Raw genomic sequence first — 17,845 nt, forward strand, 5'->3', positions numbered from 1 at the left:
TGAAGGACAAATCTATAGAGGAAGAGGCCATTGAGGAAGAAGAAGAGGAGGGGTGGAGGAGAGAGGTGTGTCAGAATCACCACTAGTAGCATTTTGGAGGCGTGGTGGTGGAACAAGCTAAAAAATACTGCACCCTGTCCTGCATCCTTCCCAGCTGCCAGCAGGGTCACCCAGTGCGCCGTGAAAGATAGGTAACGTCCCTGTCCATGCCTGCTGGACCATGAGTCAGCGGTAATATGCACCTTACCGCTGACCGCCCTGTCCAGTGAGACCAAGACATTGCCTTCCACATGCCGGTAGAGAGCCCGATTTTGACTTCTGTGAAAAAAGTGGCGTTTGGGAACCTGCCACTGAGGTACCGCACATTCCACAAATTCACAAAAGGGGGCAGAGTCTACCAGCTGAAAAGGCAGCAGTTGGAGTGCTAGCAATTTAGCCAAGCTAGCATTCAGCCGCTGGGCATTTGGATGGCTGGGACCGAATTTCTTTTGCCAGTTTAGCAACTGGGGTAGGGAAATCTGCCTGCTACAATTGGACGTTGGTGTAGCGATAGCAGATTGCCCGCAAGTACTTGGCACACCTAATTCTACACCTTCATTCCTCTCAGTGCAGGTTTCTGAGAGAACTGAAGGTATAGTGGGGTTGGAGATCCCAGCTGATGAGGAGCAAGGAGAGGTCAGCCTTGTTCTTTGGTGTGGGTCTTTTAGGTACGCTTGCCAACGGACTGCATGGGAGTTCGACATATGTCTGGTCAAGCATGTGGTGCTCAAGCGTCTGCTGTTTTGGCCATGATACGCTTCAGACATATCAAACAGCAACGGTGTGATCTGCTGCACACGTCTCAAAAAAGGTCCACACCAAAAAACTTTAGCAAAAACGCTAGGAGTCAGCAGGGCCCTGCACATGCAGAGCTCTGCGGTGTGATGCAGTTGGTTGGCTGCCCTTAAGCTGGCCCCTGGAGGGCATCCTGCTTCGTTGGAGATGTGCCTCCTCCTCTTCCCTCCTATCAGGCACCCATGTAGAGTCAGTGACCTCATCATCCCCTCCCTCCTCATCACTGGAGCAAACCTGGCAGTATGCTGCAGCTGGGGGAACATGACTGCCAGTTTGTTGTCCTTCTTGGGCACCCCCTCTCTCTGGGCTCACGTTACTGCCTTCCTCAATCTGGGTACCATGATCGGAGCCTTCAAAATGCTGAGCATCCTCCTGCAGCATGTACCCAACACTGTGGTCAAATAGTTCGGGGAACTCCTCAGGGCATGATGGTGAGGCTAGGGAAGGAGTGACTGATGACATTGAGCCGATGGAAGAGGCTGCTTTAGCAGCTGCATTGGCAGCCAAAGTACTCTGAGCCTGGGTGACAGAGGATGAGGAGGATGAGGGCGGCTTGGTCATCCACTCTACCAACTCTTTTGCATGTTGTGGCTCAACACAGCCAGCTGCTGAAAAAAAGGACAAGCATGCCCCACAGCCACATGCTGAGGATGCACCGTGTCCACGACCAGCAATGTTGGCTGTAGACACAGAGCCTGCTTGCCCTCTTTTAGTGGCCTGTGAGCGTCTGCCTCTCCTTGTTGGCCTTCCAGACATACCATATTTGATGTATTTGTAATGTATTTGAATAGGTACACAAGGAATGGCCTGCAGTGAGATGTGTCTGCACAAAGCTGGGATATATATATATATATATATATATATATTTATATATATATATATATATATACTGAATGAACTGCCTGCCTGTAGTATATTAGAAACAGAACAACAGGAATGGTCTGCAGCGAGATCTAGCTGCACAGGATACAGTACTGAATATACTGCAGCTAACTGATTAAACTGCCTGCCTGTAGTTTATTAGGAAGAGAACAACAGGAACAGTCTGCAGTGAGATCTAGCTAAACTGGATACAGTATACTGAATATACTGCAGCTAACTGAATGAACTGCCTGCCTGTAGTATATTACCCTGTTTCCCTGAAAATAAGACCTAGCGTGATTGTCAGTGATGGCTGTAATATAAGCCCTACCCCCCAAATAAGCCCTACCCTGTTTCCCCGAAAATAAGCCCTACCCTGAAAATAAGACCTACAAGGACTTTAACTAGGGCTTATTTGGGGGGTAGGGCTTATATTGCAGCCATCACCGACCATCACGCTAGGTCTTATTTTCGGGGAAACAGGGTAGGAACAGAACAACAGGAACGGTCTGCAGCGAGATCTAGCTGCACAGGATACAGTACTGAATATACTGAAGCTAACTGAATGAACTGCCTGCCTGCAGTATATTAGGAACAGAACAGGAACGCTCTGCAGCGAGATCTAGCTGCACAGGATACAGTACTGAATATACTGCAGCTAACTGAATGAACTGCCTGCCTGTAGTATATTAGAAACAGAACAACAGGAACGGTCTGCAGCGAGATCTAGCTGCACAGGATACAGTACTGAATATACTGCAGCTAACTGAATGAACTGCCTGCCTGTAGTATATTAGGAACAGAACAGGAATGGTCTGCAGCGAGATCTAGCTGCACAGGATACAGTACTGAATATATTGCAGCTAACTGAATGAACTGCCTGCCTGTAGTATATTAGGAACAGAACAACAGGAACGGTCTGCAGCGAGATCTAGCTAAACTGGATACAGTATACTGAATATACTGCAGCTAACTGAATGAACTGCCTGCCTGTAGTATATTAGGAACAGAACAACAGGAACAGTCTGCAGCGAGATCTAGCTGCACAGGATACAGTACTGAATATACTGCAGCTAACTGAATGAACTGCCTGCCTGTAGTATATTAGGAACAGAACAGGAATGGTCTGCAGAGAGATCTAGCTGCACAGGATACAGTATACTGAATATACTGCAGCTAACTGAATGAACTGCCTGCCTGTAGTAAATTTGGAAAACAACAACAGGAACGGTCTGCAGCGAGATCTAGCTAAACTGGATACAGTAAACTGAATATACTGCAGCTAACTGAATGAACTGCCTGCCTGTAGTATATTAGGAACAGAACAACAGGAACAGTCTGCAGCGAGATGTAGCTGCACAGGATATAGTACTGAATATACTGCAGCTAACTGAATGAACTGCCTGCCTGTAGTATATTAGGAACAGAGCAACAGGAATGGTCTGCAGCGAGATCTAGCTAAACTGGATACATTATACTGAATATACTGCAGCTAACTGAATGAACTGCCTGCCTGTAGTATATTAGGAACAGAACAACTGGAACGGTCTGCAGCGAGATCCAGCTGCACAGGATATAGTACTGAATATACTGCTAACTGCATGAACTGCCTGGCTGTAGTATATTAGGAACAGAACAACAGGAACAGTCTGCAGTGAGATCTAGCTGCACAGGATACAGTACTGAATATACTGCAGCTAACTGAATGAATTGCCTGCCTGTAGTATATTTTGAACAGAACAACAAGAACAGTCTGCAGCGAGATCTGGCTGCACAGGATGCAGTATACTGAATATACTGTAGCTAACTGAATGAACTGCCTGCCTGTAGTATATTATTTATTTTTATTTTATTTATTTCAGGTACTTATATAGCGCCGTCAATTTACGCAGCGCTTTTACATATACATTGTACATTCACATCAGTCCCTACCCTCAAGGAGCTTACAATCTAAGGTCCCTAACTCACATTCATACATACTAGGGACAATTTAGACAGGATCCAATTAACCTACCAGCATGTCTTTGGAGTGTGGGAGGAAACCGGAGTACCCGGAGGAAACCCACACAGGCACAGGGAGAACATGCAAACTCCAACAGGAATGGTCTGCAGCGAGATCTAGCTGCACAGGATACTGTACTGAATATACTGCAGCTAACTGAATGAACTGCCTGCCTGTAGTATATTAGGAACAGAACAGGAATGGTCTGCAGCGAGATCCAGCTGCACAGGATACAGTACTGAATATACTGCAGCTAACTGAATGAACTGCCTGCCTGTAGTATATTAGGAACAGAACAGGAATGGTCTGCAGTGAGATCTAGCTAAACTGGATACAGTATATATATATATATATATATATATATATATATATATATATATATATACTGGAGCTAACTGAATCAATTGTCTGCTCAGTCTATCTAAATGAAATTAAATGACACTCCCTCTCTGAATGAACTAATTGGCCAATTATGGCTCTGTTTGCTTACGGCGCTGTGACTGGCCAAAGCATGCGGGTCATAGTGAATGATTGGCCAATCATCAGCCAGCAAACCACTGCGATGATGCAGTGCATTATGGGCTGTGACACGCCGCTCAAATTTGCCGCAAACTGCATTATATTCGATATTTGTCGAACGATCGAACAGCCGATGTTCAACTCAAACTCGAAGCTCATCCCTAATATGGAGCACAGGAGAATCACAAGCTGAGATAATGTCTGAGGGCCAACCAGTACAGTCTGTGGGTGGTGAAACATTTGATGTTAAAAGTGTGTCCACATTTCCCCGGCCTCTCTGCTTTCCTGTCTATGTGACCTGGGAGCATCAGTCAGTACAAGAAGCTCAAAGTATTATACTGAGGTCATCAGGTAATAAATGAGTACAGCATAAGAGGGCACTTGTACAAGAGTAAATTTTAATACACAGAAGATGCTTGTGAATCCCTTTTACTTGCTTATATATCATTTTCAACAACAATGAATAAGGTTTAACTGTTAAACATGTTTAAGCCTGTTATGTCAGATATGTTCATCTTTTATTAATAAACTTGGATTATGAATCTTTAGCCATGTGCTGGCTTTTTCTATCATTTACAAGACTGTGGGCAGACAGGAGCCCTAGCTGTAGCACTGACATTCCACGAGCCACAGAGGCTTAGAGGGAGAACACGTTTCTTTTGTGTATTTGGCTTTTCTTTCTATAACTGTAGAATAATGTAATCTCCTCATGAGCATATTGATCACTAAGCCTAGGTTCACACTGGGCTGCGGTAGTGAACTCGCACGATTTCACTCCCACTTGTCAGTCCCGATTTCGGCCGCGATTACAGAGACATCTGTGCAGTTTCTGCACAGATGTCAATGTAAATCATGGGCCGAAATTGCAAAAAGTAGTACAGAAACTACTTTTTGAAGAGCTGCAGATGCGGCGTGGCAGATGCGGCATCGCACCGATTAGGACGGTGCCATTGCCGGAAAATGCCGCCAATTTGACATGCGATTTGTGAAATTGCACCAGTGTGAACCAGGGCAAAACTGAACAGGCTAAACATCTTCAACATGTTCAACTTAGATTCAAAACTAGTATTTAAAAGTGTACACCAATAAGGAAATAAATGTATGTAATGGTTGACTGTAATCAGTGGTGTATATTTATACAGTGGCAGCGCTGTGAGCAATTAGTGCACAATGTTGAAAATCGAATTAGTGCATGAACCTAAAAAACAATGTGCTCACTTTGTGTCTAAGCCCAGGTTCACACTGGTGCGTTTTGACATGTCAAATTGCATGTCAAAATGGCGGCATTTGCCGGCAATGGCACCGTCCTAATCAGTGCAAGGCCGCATCATTGACATCTGTGAAGAAATCTGGGACTGGCAGGCGGGAGTAAAATCGTGTGAGTTCAGCTGAACTCGCAAGGTTTCACAGCCGCAGCCCAGTGTGAACCTGGGCTTAACATGAATAAATCAAATCACATGACAAGTCGCAGCCTATTGGCGGCAATGGCACTGTTCCAATCGGTGGAATCGGTCCAATTTTAGCACCACACCGATTTGCAAAAGTAGTTCCTGCACTACTTTTGTTGTTTTCAGGTGCAACTTCAATAGACATCTGTGTATGAAGCCACACAGATTTCTATCAAATAGAACCTGAAATCGCGCTGACCTTGCTACTTTGAAATCGCGATACTTCAAGTGAAGTGGCGCGATTTGAAAGTAGCATCAATGTGAACCAGGGCTAAAACTGGAAAGGGCAAAACCTGGTGCAGTTGTGCATGGTAGCCAATCAGCTTCTAACTTCAGCTTGTTCATTTAACCGGTTGCCGACCGCCGCACGAACATATACGTCCTCAGAGCGGCACGGGCAGGCAAAAGGGCTTACAGGTACGTCCTTGCCTGCCTGCGGGTGGTACGTCCTTGCCTGCCTCCGATCGGACCCCCCCCCGGTGCCTGCAGCGGTCGGCAAATCTCCCCCGGCGATCGGTGGTGATCGCTCCCAGCCAATGGGATCATTTTCCTGCCTCTGTATTGTACACAGAGGCAGAGGAAATGTCATCTCTCCTCGGCTCGGTATTTTCCGATCCGGCGCTGTAGAAATCGAGTTATTTCTGTATTAATAACTATATTTCAATAATTCATATTGATGAGAAAAGTTCCAAGAAAAATCCGTTAAGTTCTCGTGTAAAACCTCCAAAATTGATTTAATGATCAATTATCAAAATGTTACAAAAACAATGTCAAAATGTAGAATACAAAAATAGATTATTCTTAAAATAAAGTTTAAATCAGATATGTCTGTGTGTATATCTTGAGATCTGTGTGTGTGTGTGTCTTGATGGAGAGCTGCAAAGAATCTGACCCTCTCCCCACAGCCTGTCTGTACTCCTACAATTAACTCCCACCTTTTTCCATAGAGGCTGGCTTAAAAAAGGTTCGTTATAGTCCCATAGAAAAGACCGCAAAATTTGAATTACTCCTTCCAACATTCCTAAGGGTGGGGCTATGAACTATGTGAAAAAAGCTATCATTTAAAGAATCATTTAACTTACAATATATACATTTCCTTTAAACATATAAAATCCTACATATCAGTATACATATATGTAAAATGCAGTGTTCTTATTAATACCCTAATCAAGAAATATAGTAATGTAAAGAAACAGCTTATATTCTTAACATACTGAAACTTTGTGTCTTTGGAAAGACTGTAATCTAATCTTCTTACGATGGGGGAGGTGAAATGGTCTACACTAAATTGTATCCATATGTGAGATGAATCTCTCCCAAGCAATGCATACAAAGCCTATACCAGCATAAACTTATATGAGTATAAAAACCTATATAACTTCATCTTTTCCATACATAGAAGATATATATATTTATATATATAATTCAATTATCACAAGAACTCAACCATTCATAAATTCTGATATTCTAACATTTCCCTCTCAAAATGATTGATTTAAATTAATCTTAATCATTTTAAATCTATATAAGTCTGAATCTAACTCTAAATCCATTTATACCTCAAACGCATCACATTCGTATTCATTCATTCTCAAAGATTTTAAGATAATTGATTTAAATATATATTTTCAAATTTGATTCTATATAAGGAAAAGTGAATTCCTAACCCTTCATCTTCATATACCATAAAAAATATTTTCACCCTTATTATTTTCTTTTTCTTTTACCAAATAAATCAATCCCCTTAATTTCATGATTCATAAATGTAACATTGTTGTACAATACTTTGAAATATAGATATCACTTCAGAAATTTGTTTCATATTTTCCCTCCAAATTGTGTTTAACATAAATCTATAATCCATAAAACCTTTCTAATAACCTTGTCAAAATTAAAACATCAAATATGTTCTTAACTTCAATTTGTTCATATAAGTGAGATGATTTCAAAACTAAATACATATTACAATGTAAAGTTAATCCTATCTTGTTTATGTACCTTTAAGAAAAATGTACTCTGTCTTAATTAACACCAGATGTTCCCTCTAACTAGAATGACTCTATTGTAGGGATGTTTAACCCTTTCAACTCTGAAAATACACTATATATGAGTGTAAAAATGATGTGTAAAAAAAATATCTCATCTTGATATAATAAACATGTCCTGTCACATAAAAATGATATATAAAAACTGCAATATATCTGATGGATAAATGATTTCATCAGTAGTCAAAAAAACTAAAAAGTCCATTGTTTTTAAAATGTCCTCTCTTATCAGAGGTTCTCGAGATTTTTTCTTCTTCTTCTTCTTCCTGCACTCTGTAAAGTTGGAAAAACTTTAATGAACATTAAAATGACAACAATAATTATAACAAATGAATCTCTTCTGTCAATTCTTCTCCCAGAACTGATATTCTTAAACTTCAAGATTTTGTTCCCATCTGGAAGGTCTAGAAATATTAAATTTCTTTCTTTTGGTGACTTACAAGTCAGATCCTAAAAAAGAATGCAGTATCATTATTGAGAATTTAAATACATGCAAAATATACCTTCATTTACTTATTCATTTTACATACCAAAATTCTAATATTTTATTATGACATACAAACCATATTTTAATAATAACATTTCTAATTACCTTACTTTGCTCTATTTTTCTTAAAATTACCTATACTCTAATTTATTATTCTGTGTATTTAAACGACAGGACGCAATTTCTCTTTTTTTAGTCATAATATAAAATCTTGTTTTCATAAACCAAATAAAAGATTTTAAATTACCCCAGAAGACAAAAGCGAATTGTTTATCCATTCACTTCTCCTCTATAATATTTCAGAGTAATGCGTGCTGTACTGTACTTCTAACATTTTCAATTCAGCATTTTCTGTAGAATTTTTGCTGAATAGTATAACCATTCTTTGGGTAACACCTAGAAAGACCTGTTGAACAATTCTTAATATTATTAACAAATCCTGTCTCAAAGCATTTCTCAGCACTTGTTCTAACAATCCCATTTATAGGCTTTCTGAATAAATTTAGCTGAGAATGTTCTGTTACCACATCTACCTCTATGGGTTTAGATTTTAAAGTTTTAAAAAATGGGCAATATTTGTCATATAATTCTCCTGAATGAATTCTCTTAAAAAGAATTTTTAATGACAGATCAGGTGTCCGTAATATGATCATCCTAGATCTCACAATCTTTTCTGTTACTTTGACTGTAAAATAAACACTTAACAATTGCTTCATATTTGTATCAAAAGTCTTTTCCATATTTGTCAAACCTCTGGAGAAAAAACCTATTATTTTCGGTTCACCATCTTTTACCTGAAATAAAATTACTGAGATGGAATTCTCAGATACCTTAGTAGACAATAAAACAGGCATAGACATTCCAATTTCGATTGTATGCAATGAAACAGCATTCTGCAAATATTTTTTCAACATTTCAAAAACATCTGTATGGGTTTGAGACCATTGATCAAATACAACATCTTTTTGTTTCAGGAAATCAAATAATGGTTTAACTTTATCATCATATTCCTGTAAAAACTCTTTGCAAGAATTTACCTCACTCAAAAATTGATATAATGCCTTGTAAGATGTTGGAACTGGAATAGCAGAAATGTTTCTAACTTTTTCCTGTGATAACTTTCTCTGTCCATGACTAATTTGCATATGAAGAAAATTAACTTTATCTTTCATTAACTGAACTGACTCTGTGTTCAATTTCAATCCTGCTGTTTGTAACAGAGTAAATAACTCTGTCAACAGAGTGACATGTTCCTCTGTATTTTGGGTAGACAACAAAATTTTGTCCACGTGTTGGAAAATACATTTTGGTCTAGAAAATTTTGATAAAACTTTCTCCAAGCACTCGTGCACTATTCCATCACTGATTTCCATTTCTGGAATTATTCTAGTGAAGACATAAGTTTCTTTATTGAAACTGAAGGCAAGTTTATAATGACAGCTGTTTGTTACTGGTACTGAAAAATGACTATTGGAAATTTCCAGTACTGAAAATACTTTGGCCTTGGCATCCATTTGTGACATTAAAGTTAAATTAGGAACAATAGGTTTGTTATTTGTAATGCATTTATTCAGTGATCTTAAATCAACTGATAAAGAATACGAATCATCAGCATTCTTGATAGGCCAAATACAATTATTTACCACTGATTGTGCCTTCTTTAATATTCCTTGTTGTAAAAATGATTGTACAACGTCAGAAACTGGACCTATTGATTCTTGTGGCAACTTATTTTGAATTTGGGGTTCAGGGTCTCGTCCCTCAATTTCTATCTCAATATCTTTAAACAAACCTGTATCCATTTTGTTCTGACTCCAAAGACTTTCATGTGCTCTTACCGATTGTTCCAATTCGAGATTGGTTCCTGTGTGTGGCCAATTAAGATCTGAAGAAATGTCAGCGACTGCTGTACAAATACTTCCAACATTATTGTACATGGAAGAATCTATTAACCTAGATTTGGGCCTAGATGAATCTTTACATATAGTAGAATTACTTAAATCAATAATCCAATCTAATTTACTAATCACATCCATGCCTAAAATATTCTCTGTATTTTGGCAACACCAGATGTCTATTTTAGTTTTTAAAACTCCCGGAATCTCGAAATTCACACCAGAAACTTTATCTGCAACTGTATTTCCTTTTCCATTGAAACCAATTAAATTACATTTTGGAGAATCAATATTCACATGTAATTTGTTTTTAGTTAAACTGAGTTTAGATCCTAAATCTATTAACCATTTAGTATCCTTGCCATTTAATAAACCATGTAACCATGGCCTTCCACTTTCATCTAATAAAAGTGAAGTCACATATTTTAATGTTGGAGATGACTCAGAACCTTTTTTCCTAAATCCTGATGGTGATGGAAGTAATCCATCCCTCTCATTTTCATCATTGTTTTTCAAATTGATTGAACTGTCATTAACAGTCAATGTACTGATCTGTTTGACTTCTGAAGCATAAGGCAAATCAGTCAAACTATTGTTTAATGAAGAAAGAATATATTGCTCAGAAATATGTTCTGTATTTTCTACTTTCAAAGTTTTCCTTTGTGTAGTATGTAGGGAAGTATTTCCTGTCTGCTCTGAAACTTTAGTTCTGCCTGTGACGTGTATCTCACCATCTCTGGGTGTGGCCTTACACGTGGCACTCTGAACGCCATTTTGTAATATATCTAAACGGCGTCTGCATTCAGCAGCTTTATTCAGTATTTTTGTTTTAAGCAAAACTTCATGTTCCTGGTCATCAACCTTGAAAAACCGCATATCTTGTACAAAAGGCTCCTGCATAGAATCTGCAGTAACATTCATAGAGTCTGCATTAACATTAATCTCTAAACTCTTGCTTGACTCTGCTTTAAACTTTACATTATTCTGTAACTCAGACAACTGAATATCCTTTATTTGAATTGCACTCTGCAAATCATCTATCCTTTCAGTCAAAATCTGACAATTAGTACATAAACTATTGTCCTTTGTTTCCTCTTTTGTACCAACTACATTGCTTTCAAAAACTCCTGATATCATTGTATCATAAATTTTAATTAACTTAATCAAATTCCTAACCTGTTTGCTGAATTTCTTAAATGTAAATTTTGACTTTTGTATTTTCTTATTAGCCTGTAAGCATTCATTGAACATGTAATACCATAATTCATCATCTTTAACAAACTTTGACAAATTTTTAAATTCTAAATCACTCTCACTGGATAATTCATGAATTAAATCCATAACTTACCAATGTAAGACGGCTTCCTTCATGTAACACGCGTTCCCTCTCTTGGCGGGAAATTACGTCAAGAAACAGATTTTTCTTGTACGTGCACAAACGTCTCACCGATTCTGATCTTTCTTTTCCTTCCAAGTTCAATTCAATGATGCCGAAAATGAACTTTTTCGATTTCTCCTGAAAGCTTGTCTGAATAATCACTGTTTTTGCTGAGCTCGCCACTGTAGAAATCGAGTTATTTCTGTATTAATAACTATATTTCAATAATTCATATTGATGAGAAAAGTTCCAAGAAAAATCCGTTAAGTTCTCGTGTAAAACCTCCAAAATTGATTTAATGATCAATTAGCAAAATGTTACAAAAACAAAATGTCAAAATGTAGAATACAAAAATAGATTATTCTTAAAATAAAGTTTAAATCAGATATGTCTGTGTGTATATCTTGAGATCTGTGTGTGTTTGTGTGTCTTGATGGAGAGCTGCAAAGAATCTGACCCTCTCCCCACAGCCTGTCTGTACTCCTACAATTAACTCCCACCTTTTTCCATAAAGGCTGGCTTAAAAAAGGTTCGTTATAGTCCCATAGAAAAGACCGCAAAATTTGAATTACTCCTTCCAACATTCCTAAGGGTGGGGCTATGAACTATGTGAAAAAAGCTATCATTTAAAGAATCCTTTAACTTACAATATATACATTTCCTTTAAACATATAAAATCCTACATATCCTTTATTATCATGCAATATTGCGCTATGGAGTTTCTTTTATCTTGCATATAACATCATAATTGGGAGCATTGGAGCATTGGAGCATTGGAGCATTGGAGGTCTACACAGCTGATTCCATTAGAGCACAGGAGTGTCTCCAAAGCGTGTTTGACAGAGTTTAAATACTGTGTCGCACGCTGGAAGGTGAGCGCATATGCTTGTGGGGGTCACTGAAGGACACTAAGGCATGTTTTATGGTGTTGCACTTTTGGAAGAACAAGATGGATGAACTTCACTGATTATGGACACTAATTTTGGGCACTTTATATATCTTTGGATTTACACTGTTCGAACCATAAAGACTTTCATGAGGAATGTTATTATTTCACTCCTGATTGGACACTTATATTGTGTGTTTGATACAGCACTTTGCACTTTGGATAAATGCACTAACAGTTATCTCTGATCTATCATTGGTCAGTTTAAGCACATTTGTTTATGTATTTGTTTATTTTGGCACTTAGCACTCACTGTTATTATTTATATGGTATTATCTTTCATCTAGCGCAGACACATTTTTCTTTATATGCCACTCACACAATTATGAAACGTGATTAAGTGTTTGCTGCTGATGTTTGCTTAGGATTGATTTTATGTTTTATTTTTTATAAGGCATTGACCCGTATGTGGCTCGCAAGGCTTGTTTATAATTTTTTATACCAGAATGATGCCTGCTGGTTTAGGTATCATCTTGGTATCATTCTTTTCAGCCAGCGGTCGGCTTTCACGTAAAAGCAATCCTAGTGGCTAATTAGCCTCTAGACTGCTTTTACAAGCAGTGAGAGAGAATGCCCCCCCCCCCCACCGTCTTCAGTGTTTTTCTCTGGCTCTCCTGTCTCAACAGGGAACCTGGGAATTCAACCGGTGATTCAGCCAGCTGACCATAGAGCTGATCAGAGACCAGAGTGGCTCCAAACATCTCTATGGCCTAAGAAACCGGAAGCTACGAGCATTTTATGACTTAGATTTCGCCGGATGTAAATAGCGCCATTGGGAAATTGGGGAAGCATTTTATCACACCAATCTTGGTGTGGTCAGATGCTTTGAGGGCAGAGGAGAAATCTAGGGTCTAATAGACCCCAATTTTTTCAAAAAAGAGTACCTGTCACTACTTATTGCTATCATAGGGGATATTTACATTCCCTGAGATAACAATAAAAATGATTTAAAAAAGAAAAAATGAAAGGAACAGTTTAAAAATAAGATAAAAAAGCAAAAAAATAATAAAGAAGAAAAAAAAAAAAAAAAGCACCCCTGTCCCCCCCTGCTCTCGCGCTAAGGCGAACGCAATCGTCGGTCTGGCGTCAAATGTAAACAGCAATTGCACCATGCATGTGAGGTATCACCGCGAAGGTCAGATCGAGGGCAGTAATTTTAGCAGTAGACCTCCTTTGTAAATCTAAAGTGGTAACCTTTAAAGGCTTTTAAAAATGTATTTATTTTGTTGCCACTGCACGTTTGTGCGCAATTTTAAAGCATGTCATGTTTGGTATCCATGTACTCGGCCTAAGATCATCTTTTTTATTTCATCAAACATTTGGGCAATATAGTGTGTTTTAGTGCATTAAAATTTAAAAAAGTGTGTTTTTTCCCCAAAAAATGTGTTTGAAAAATCGCTGCGCAAATACTGTGTGAAAAAAAAAGGATACACCCACCATTTTAATCTGTAGGGCATTTGCTTTAAAAAAATATATAATGTTTGGGGGTTCAAAGTAATTTTCTTGCAAAAAAAAATAATTTTTTCATGTAATCAAAAAGTGTCAGAAAGGGTTTTGTCTTCAAGTGGTTAGAAGAGTGTGTGATGTGTGACATAAGCTTCTAAATGTTGTGCATAAAATGCCAGGACAGTTCAAAACCCCCCAAATGACCCCATTTTGGAAAGTAGACACCTCAAGCTATTTGCTGAGAGGCATGTCGAGTCCATGGAATATTTTATATTGTGATACAAGTTGTGGGAAAGAGACAAATTTTTTTTTTTTTTTTGCACAAAGTTGTCACTTAATGATTGATGAATGAATATGTGAAATTACACCCCAAAATACATTCTGTTGCTTCTCCTGAGTACGGGGATACCACATGTGTGGGACTTTTTGGGAGCCTAGCCGCGCACGGTACCCTGAAAACCAAGCACCGCCTTCAGGCTTTCTAAGGGCGTAAATTTTTGATTTCACTCTTCACTGCCTATCACAGTTTCGGAGGCCATGGAATGCCCAGGTGGCACAAAACCCCCCCAAATGACCCCATTTTGGAAAGTAGACACCCCAAGCTATTTGCTGAGCTGTATAGTGAGTATTTTGCAGACCTCACTTTTTGTCACAAAGTTTTGAAAATTAAAAAAAGAAAAAAAAAATTTTTTTTTTACTTTCTTCATTTTCAAAAACAAATGAGAGCTGCAAAATACTCACCATGCCTCTCAGCAAATAGCTTGGGGTGTCTACTTTCCAAAATGGGGTCATTTGGGGGGAGTTTGTGCCATCTGGGCATTTTATGGCCTTCAAAACTGTGATACGTAGTGAGAGGTAAAATAAAAAATGTATGCCCTTAGAAATCCTGAAGGCAGTGATTGGTTTTCGGGGCCCCGTACGCGGCTAGGCTCCCAAAAAGTTCCACACATGTGGTATCCCAATACTGAGGAGAAGCAGCTAAATGCATTTTGGGGTGCAATTCCACATATGCCCATGGCCTGTGTGAGCAATATATCATTTAGTGACAACTTTTTGTAATTATTTTTTTTTTTTTGTCATTATTCAATCACTTGGGACAAAAAAAATGAATATTCAATGGGCTCAACATGCCTCTCAGCAATTTCCTTGGGGTGTCTACTTTCCAAAATGGGGTCATTTGTGGGGGTTTTGTACTGCCCTGCCATTTTAGCACCTCAAGAAACGACATAGGCAGTCGTAAATTAAAGGCTGTGTAAATTCCAGAAAATGTACCCTAGTTTGTAGGCGCTATAACTTTTGCGCAAACCAATAAATATATACTTATTGACATTTTTTTTACCAAAGACATGTGGCCGAATACATTTTGGCCTAAATGTATGACTAAAATTGAGTTTATTGGATTTTTTTTAGAACAAAAAGTAGAAAATATCATTTTTTTTCAAAATTTTCAGTCTTTTTCTGTGTATAGCGAAAAAAATAAAAACGGCAGAGGTGATCAAATACCATCAAAAGAAAGCTCTATGTGTGGAAAGAAAAGGACGCAAATTTCGTTTGGGTACAGCATTGCATGACCGCGCAATTAGCAGTTAAAGCGATGCAGTGCCAAATTGTAAAAAGTGCTCTGGTCAGGAAGGGGGTAAATCCTTCCGGGGCTGAAGTGATTAAGAGCCCTTTCACACTGCCAGCGCCTGAAAAACGCTGGTAAAGCACCGCTAAAACTAGAAGCGCTTTACCAGTGTTTTCCAGGCGCTAGCGTGGCGCTTTTAACCCCTGCTAGCGGCCAAATAAAGGGTTAAAAGTGCCTGCAAAGCACCGCTGGTGAGGCACTTTGATTTCAATGGGCAGGGGCGCTTTAGGAGCAGTGTATACACCGCTCCTAAAGCGCCTCAAAGAAGCTGCTTGCAGGACTTTTTTTGACGTCCTACCAGCGCAGCGCCCCAGTGTGAAAGCACTCGGGCTTTCACACTGGGATTGCAGATGAGACTTTTTTCAGGCACTTTACAGGTGCTATTTTTAGAGCTAAAGTGCATTAAAAACGCCTCCGGTGTGAAAGGGTGTGATTGTTTTGTATGCAGAGTTGCAACAGATTTTTGCACTCTTCAGTTTTAGTAAATGAACCCCTGTGAGTGCTCATCAGTGATTCTGGCTCTGTCCAATGTGTGTAACAGAGTAGACCAATCTAAAACACAATACAAGTGGGGATGTTTAATTACAAGCACTTAGTGTATTTGAGTGTATGTGGAGGACTAAGAAACAAGCAAAACTAAAGTGGAACTTTAGTCAGAAAACATAGTCCTTCTAGATCACTTTACTTTAGGCTGGCCTCTTTTACAGGTATAGCAATGTAAAACATTAAAAATGTCTACACTTTTTTAAAATCCAATAATACGCTGTCACACCCTGCTCTGCACATGCTCAGTTGCTCATTTTTTTTTCTTTTGGCACTGTGTCAAAAATGTAGAGGCCGATCTGCTGACAGCCTAAAAATGTACTGCTGCTCAGGGGCTCTGGGCTTTAGTAAAATTGCAGCCTCCAGCAAGAAGAAACAGGAGCAATGCTGGAGGCAAACACTAATTTTGGTAGCATAATTATCCACTTCCAGACCAGTCTTTTTTCGGCACTCTTTGTTTACATGTAACAATCAGTATATTTCGCTAGAAAATTATTTAGACCCCTGAAACATTATATATTTTTTTAAAGCAGAGGCCCTAGAGATCTAATGGGTGGGTTTTGCAATTTTTTTTATGTCACATAGTATTTGCACAGCAGTTTTTCAAATGCAATATTTTTCATGCAAAAAAGCACAATATATAACCCAATTATTTGTAAACTATAAAAGACGATGTTATGCCGAGTAAATAGATAGCAAACATGTCACGCTTTAAAATGACATGCCTGTGCAACGACGACAAACAATGTCAATTTTACTATTCATAGGCAATGCTTTAAAAGCCTTTACAGGTTACCACTTTAGATGTACAGAAGAGGTCTGGTGGTAGAATCACTGCCCATGATCTGACCTTCGTAGTGATACCTCACATGTGTGAGACAGTCCCTGTTTGCATGCATGCAGGACCTTTGCGCATGAGCATGGGGGGACGGGGGCACTTTAATTTTTTTTTATTATTATTAATTTAAAAAAAATACACTGTTGCTTTAAATTTTTAATTACTTTTATTGTTGTTGCAAGGAATCTAAACATCCTTGTGACAGTAATAGGCTATAAGACCCCAAATCCCTCCTCTGCCCTTAAAAGCATTCAAAACACCAGGATCGGTTGTTTTCTAATTTATTTTTTTTAAATGGCGTCGTTGACATCCTGGTAAACCAGAAGTGATGTCAAGTCATCTCTTCTGGGTTACCATAGCTAAGAGACGATCAAAGCCGATCCAGTGAGAAGGGAGAGCCCAAGGAAAGCCGCTGAAGTGGTTATTGTTCTGGAATGTATGTTCCTTGCTAAAGAGAATTATTTTTTATCAATTTGTTATGGGTAAAGTTCCGCTTTAAGGATTCAGCCTGGATTCACACTACAACGGGCTGCGGATCGCACAGGAGCGCTGTGCGTCCCTGTTCCCTGTTTCAGGGACGAATCAGGGCCGATTCTATGCCTGAATTTGGCCCTGAAACGGAGCCAAAGACGCCCAGGAGATATGTGAACCAGCTCCATAGGGAGCCAGTCGCATTCTCCTGCTATGCAAATTAGATGTGCGTAAACGCACATCAAATTCGCATAGGTGTGAACCCGGGCTCAGAGTTTATAGCGGTATGCACTCACCAGCATTACTACTTCCACCATTCTGAGCGATTCCCAGAAGGACCAACTGATATCTAAATAATCTCCCTAATGCCGCGTACACACGGCCGGACTTTCAGACAGAAAAAGTCCAAAGGGAGCTTTTGGACGGACATTCCGTCTGTGTGTATGCCCTATCGGACTTTTTCTGCCTGCATTTCCGACAGACTTAGATATAGAACATGTTCTAA

At 39.0% G+C, this 17,845-nt stretch overlaps 1 protein-coding gene across 1 annotated transcript in view; it reads left to right on the top strand.

Moving 5' to 3' along the window:
- The window catches only part of LOC141147985 (uncharacterized), a 691,676-nt gene that overhangs the window by 382,425 nt on the left and 291,406 nt on the right, over window positions 1-17,845 (top strand). The gene's annotated exons all lie outside the window — the stretch shown is intronic.

This window comes from Aquarana catesbeiana, linkage group LG06 (genome assembly GCF_042186555.1).
Source record: "Aquarana catesbeiana isolate 2022-GZ linkage group LG06, ASM4218655v1, whole genome shotgun sequence".
NCBI lineage: Eukaryota > Metazoa > Chordata > Amphibia > Anura > Ranidae > Aquarana > Aquarana catesbeiana.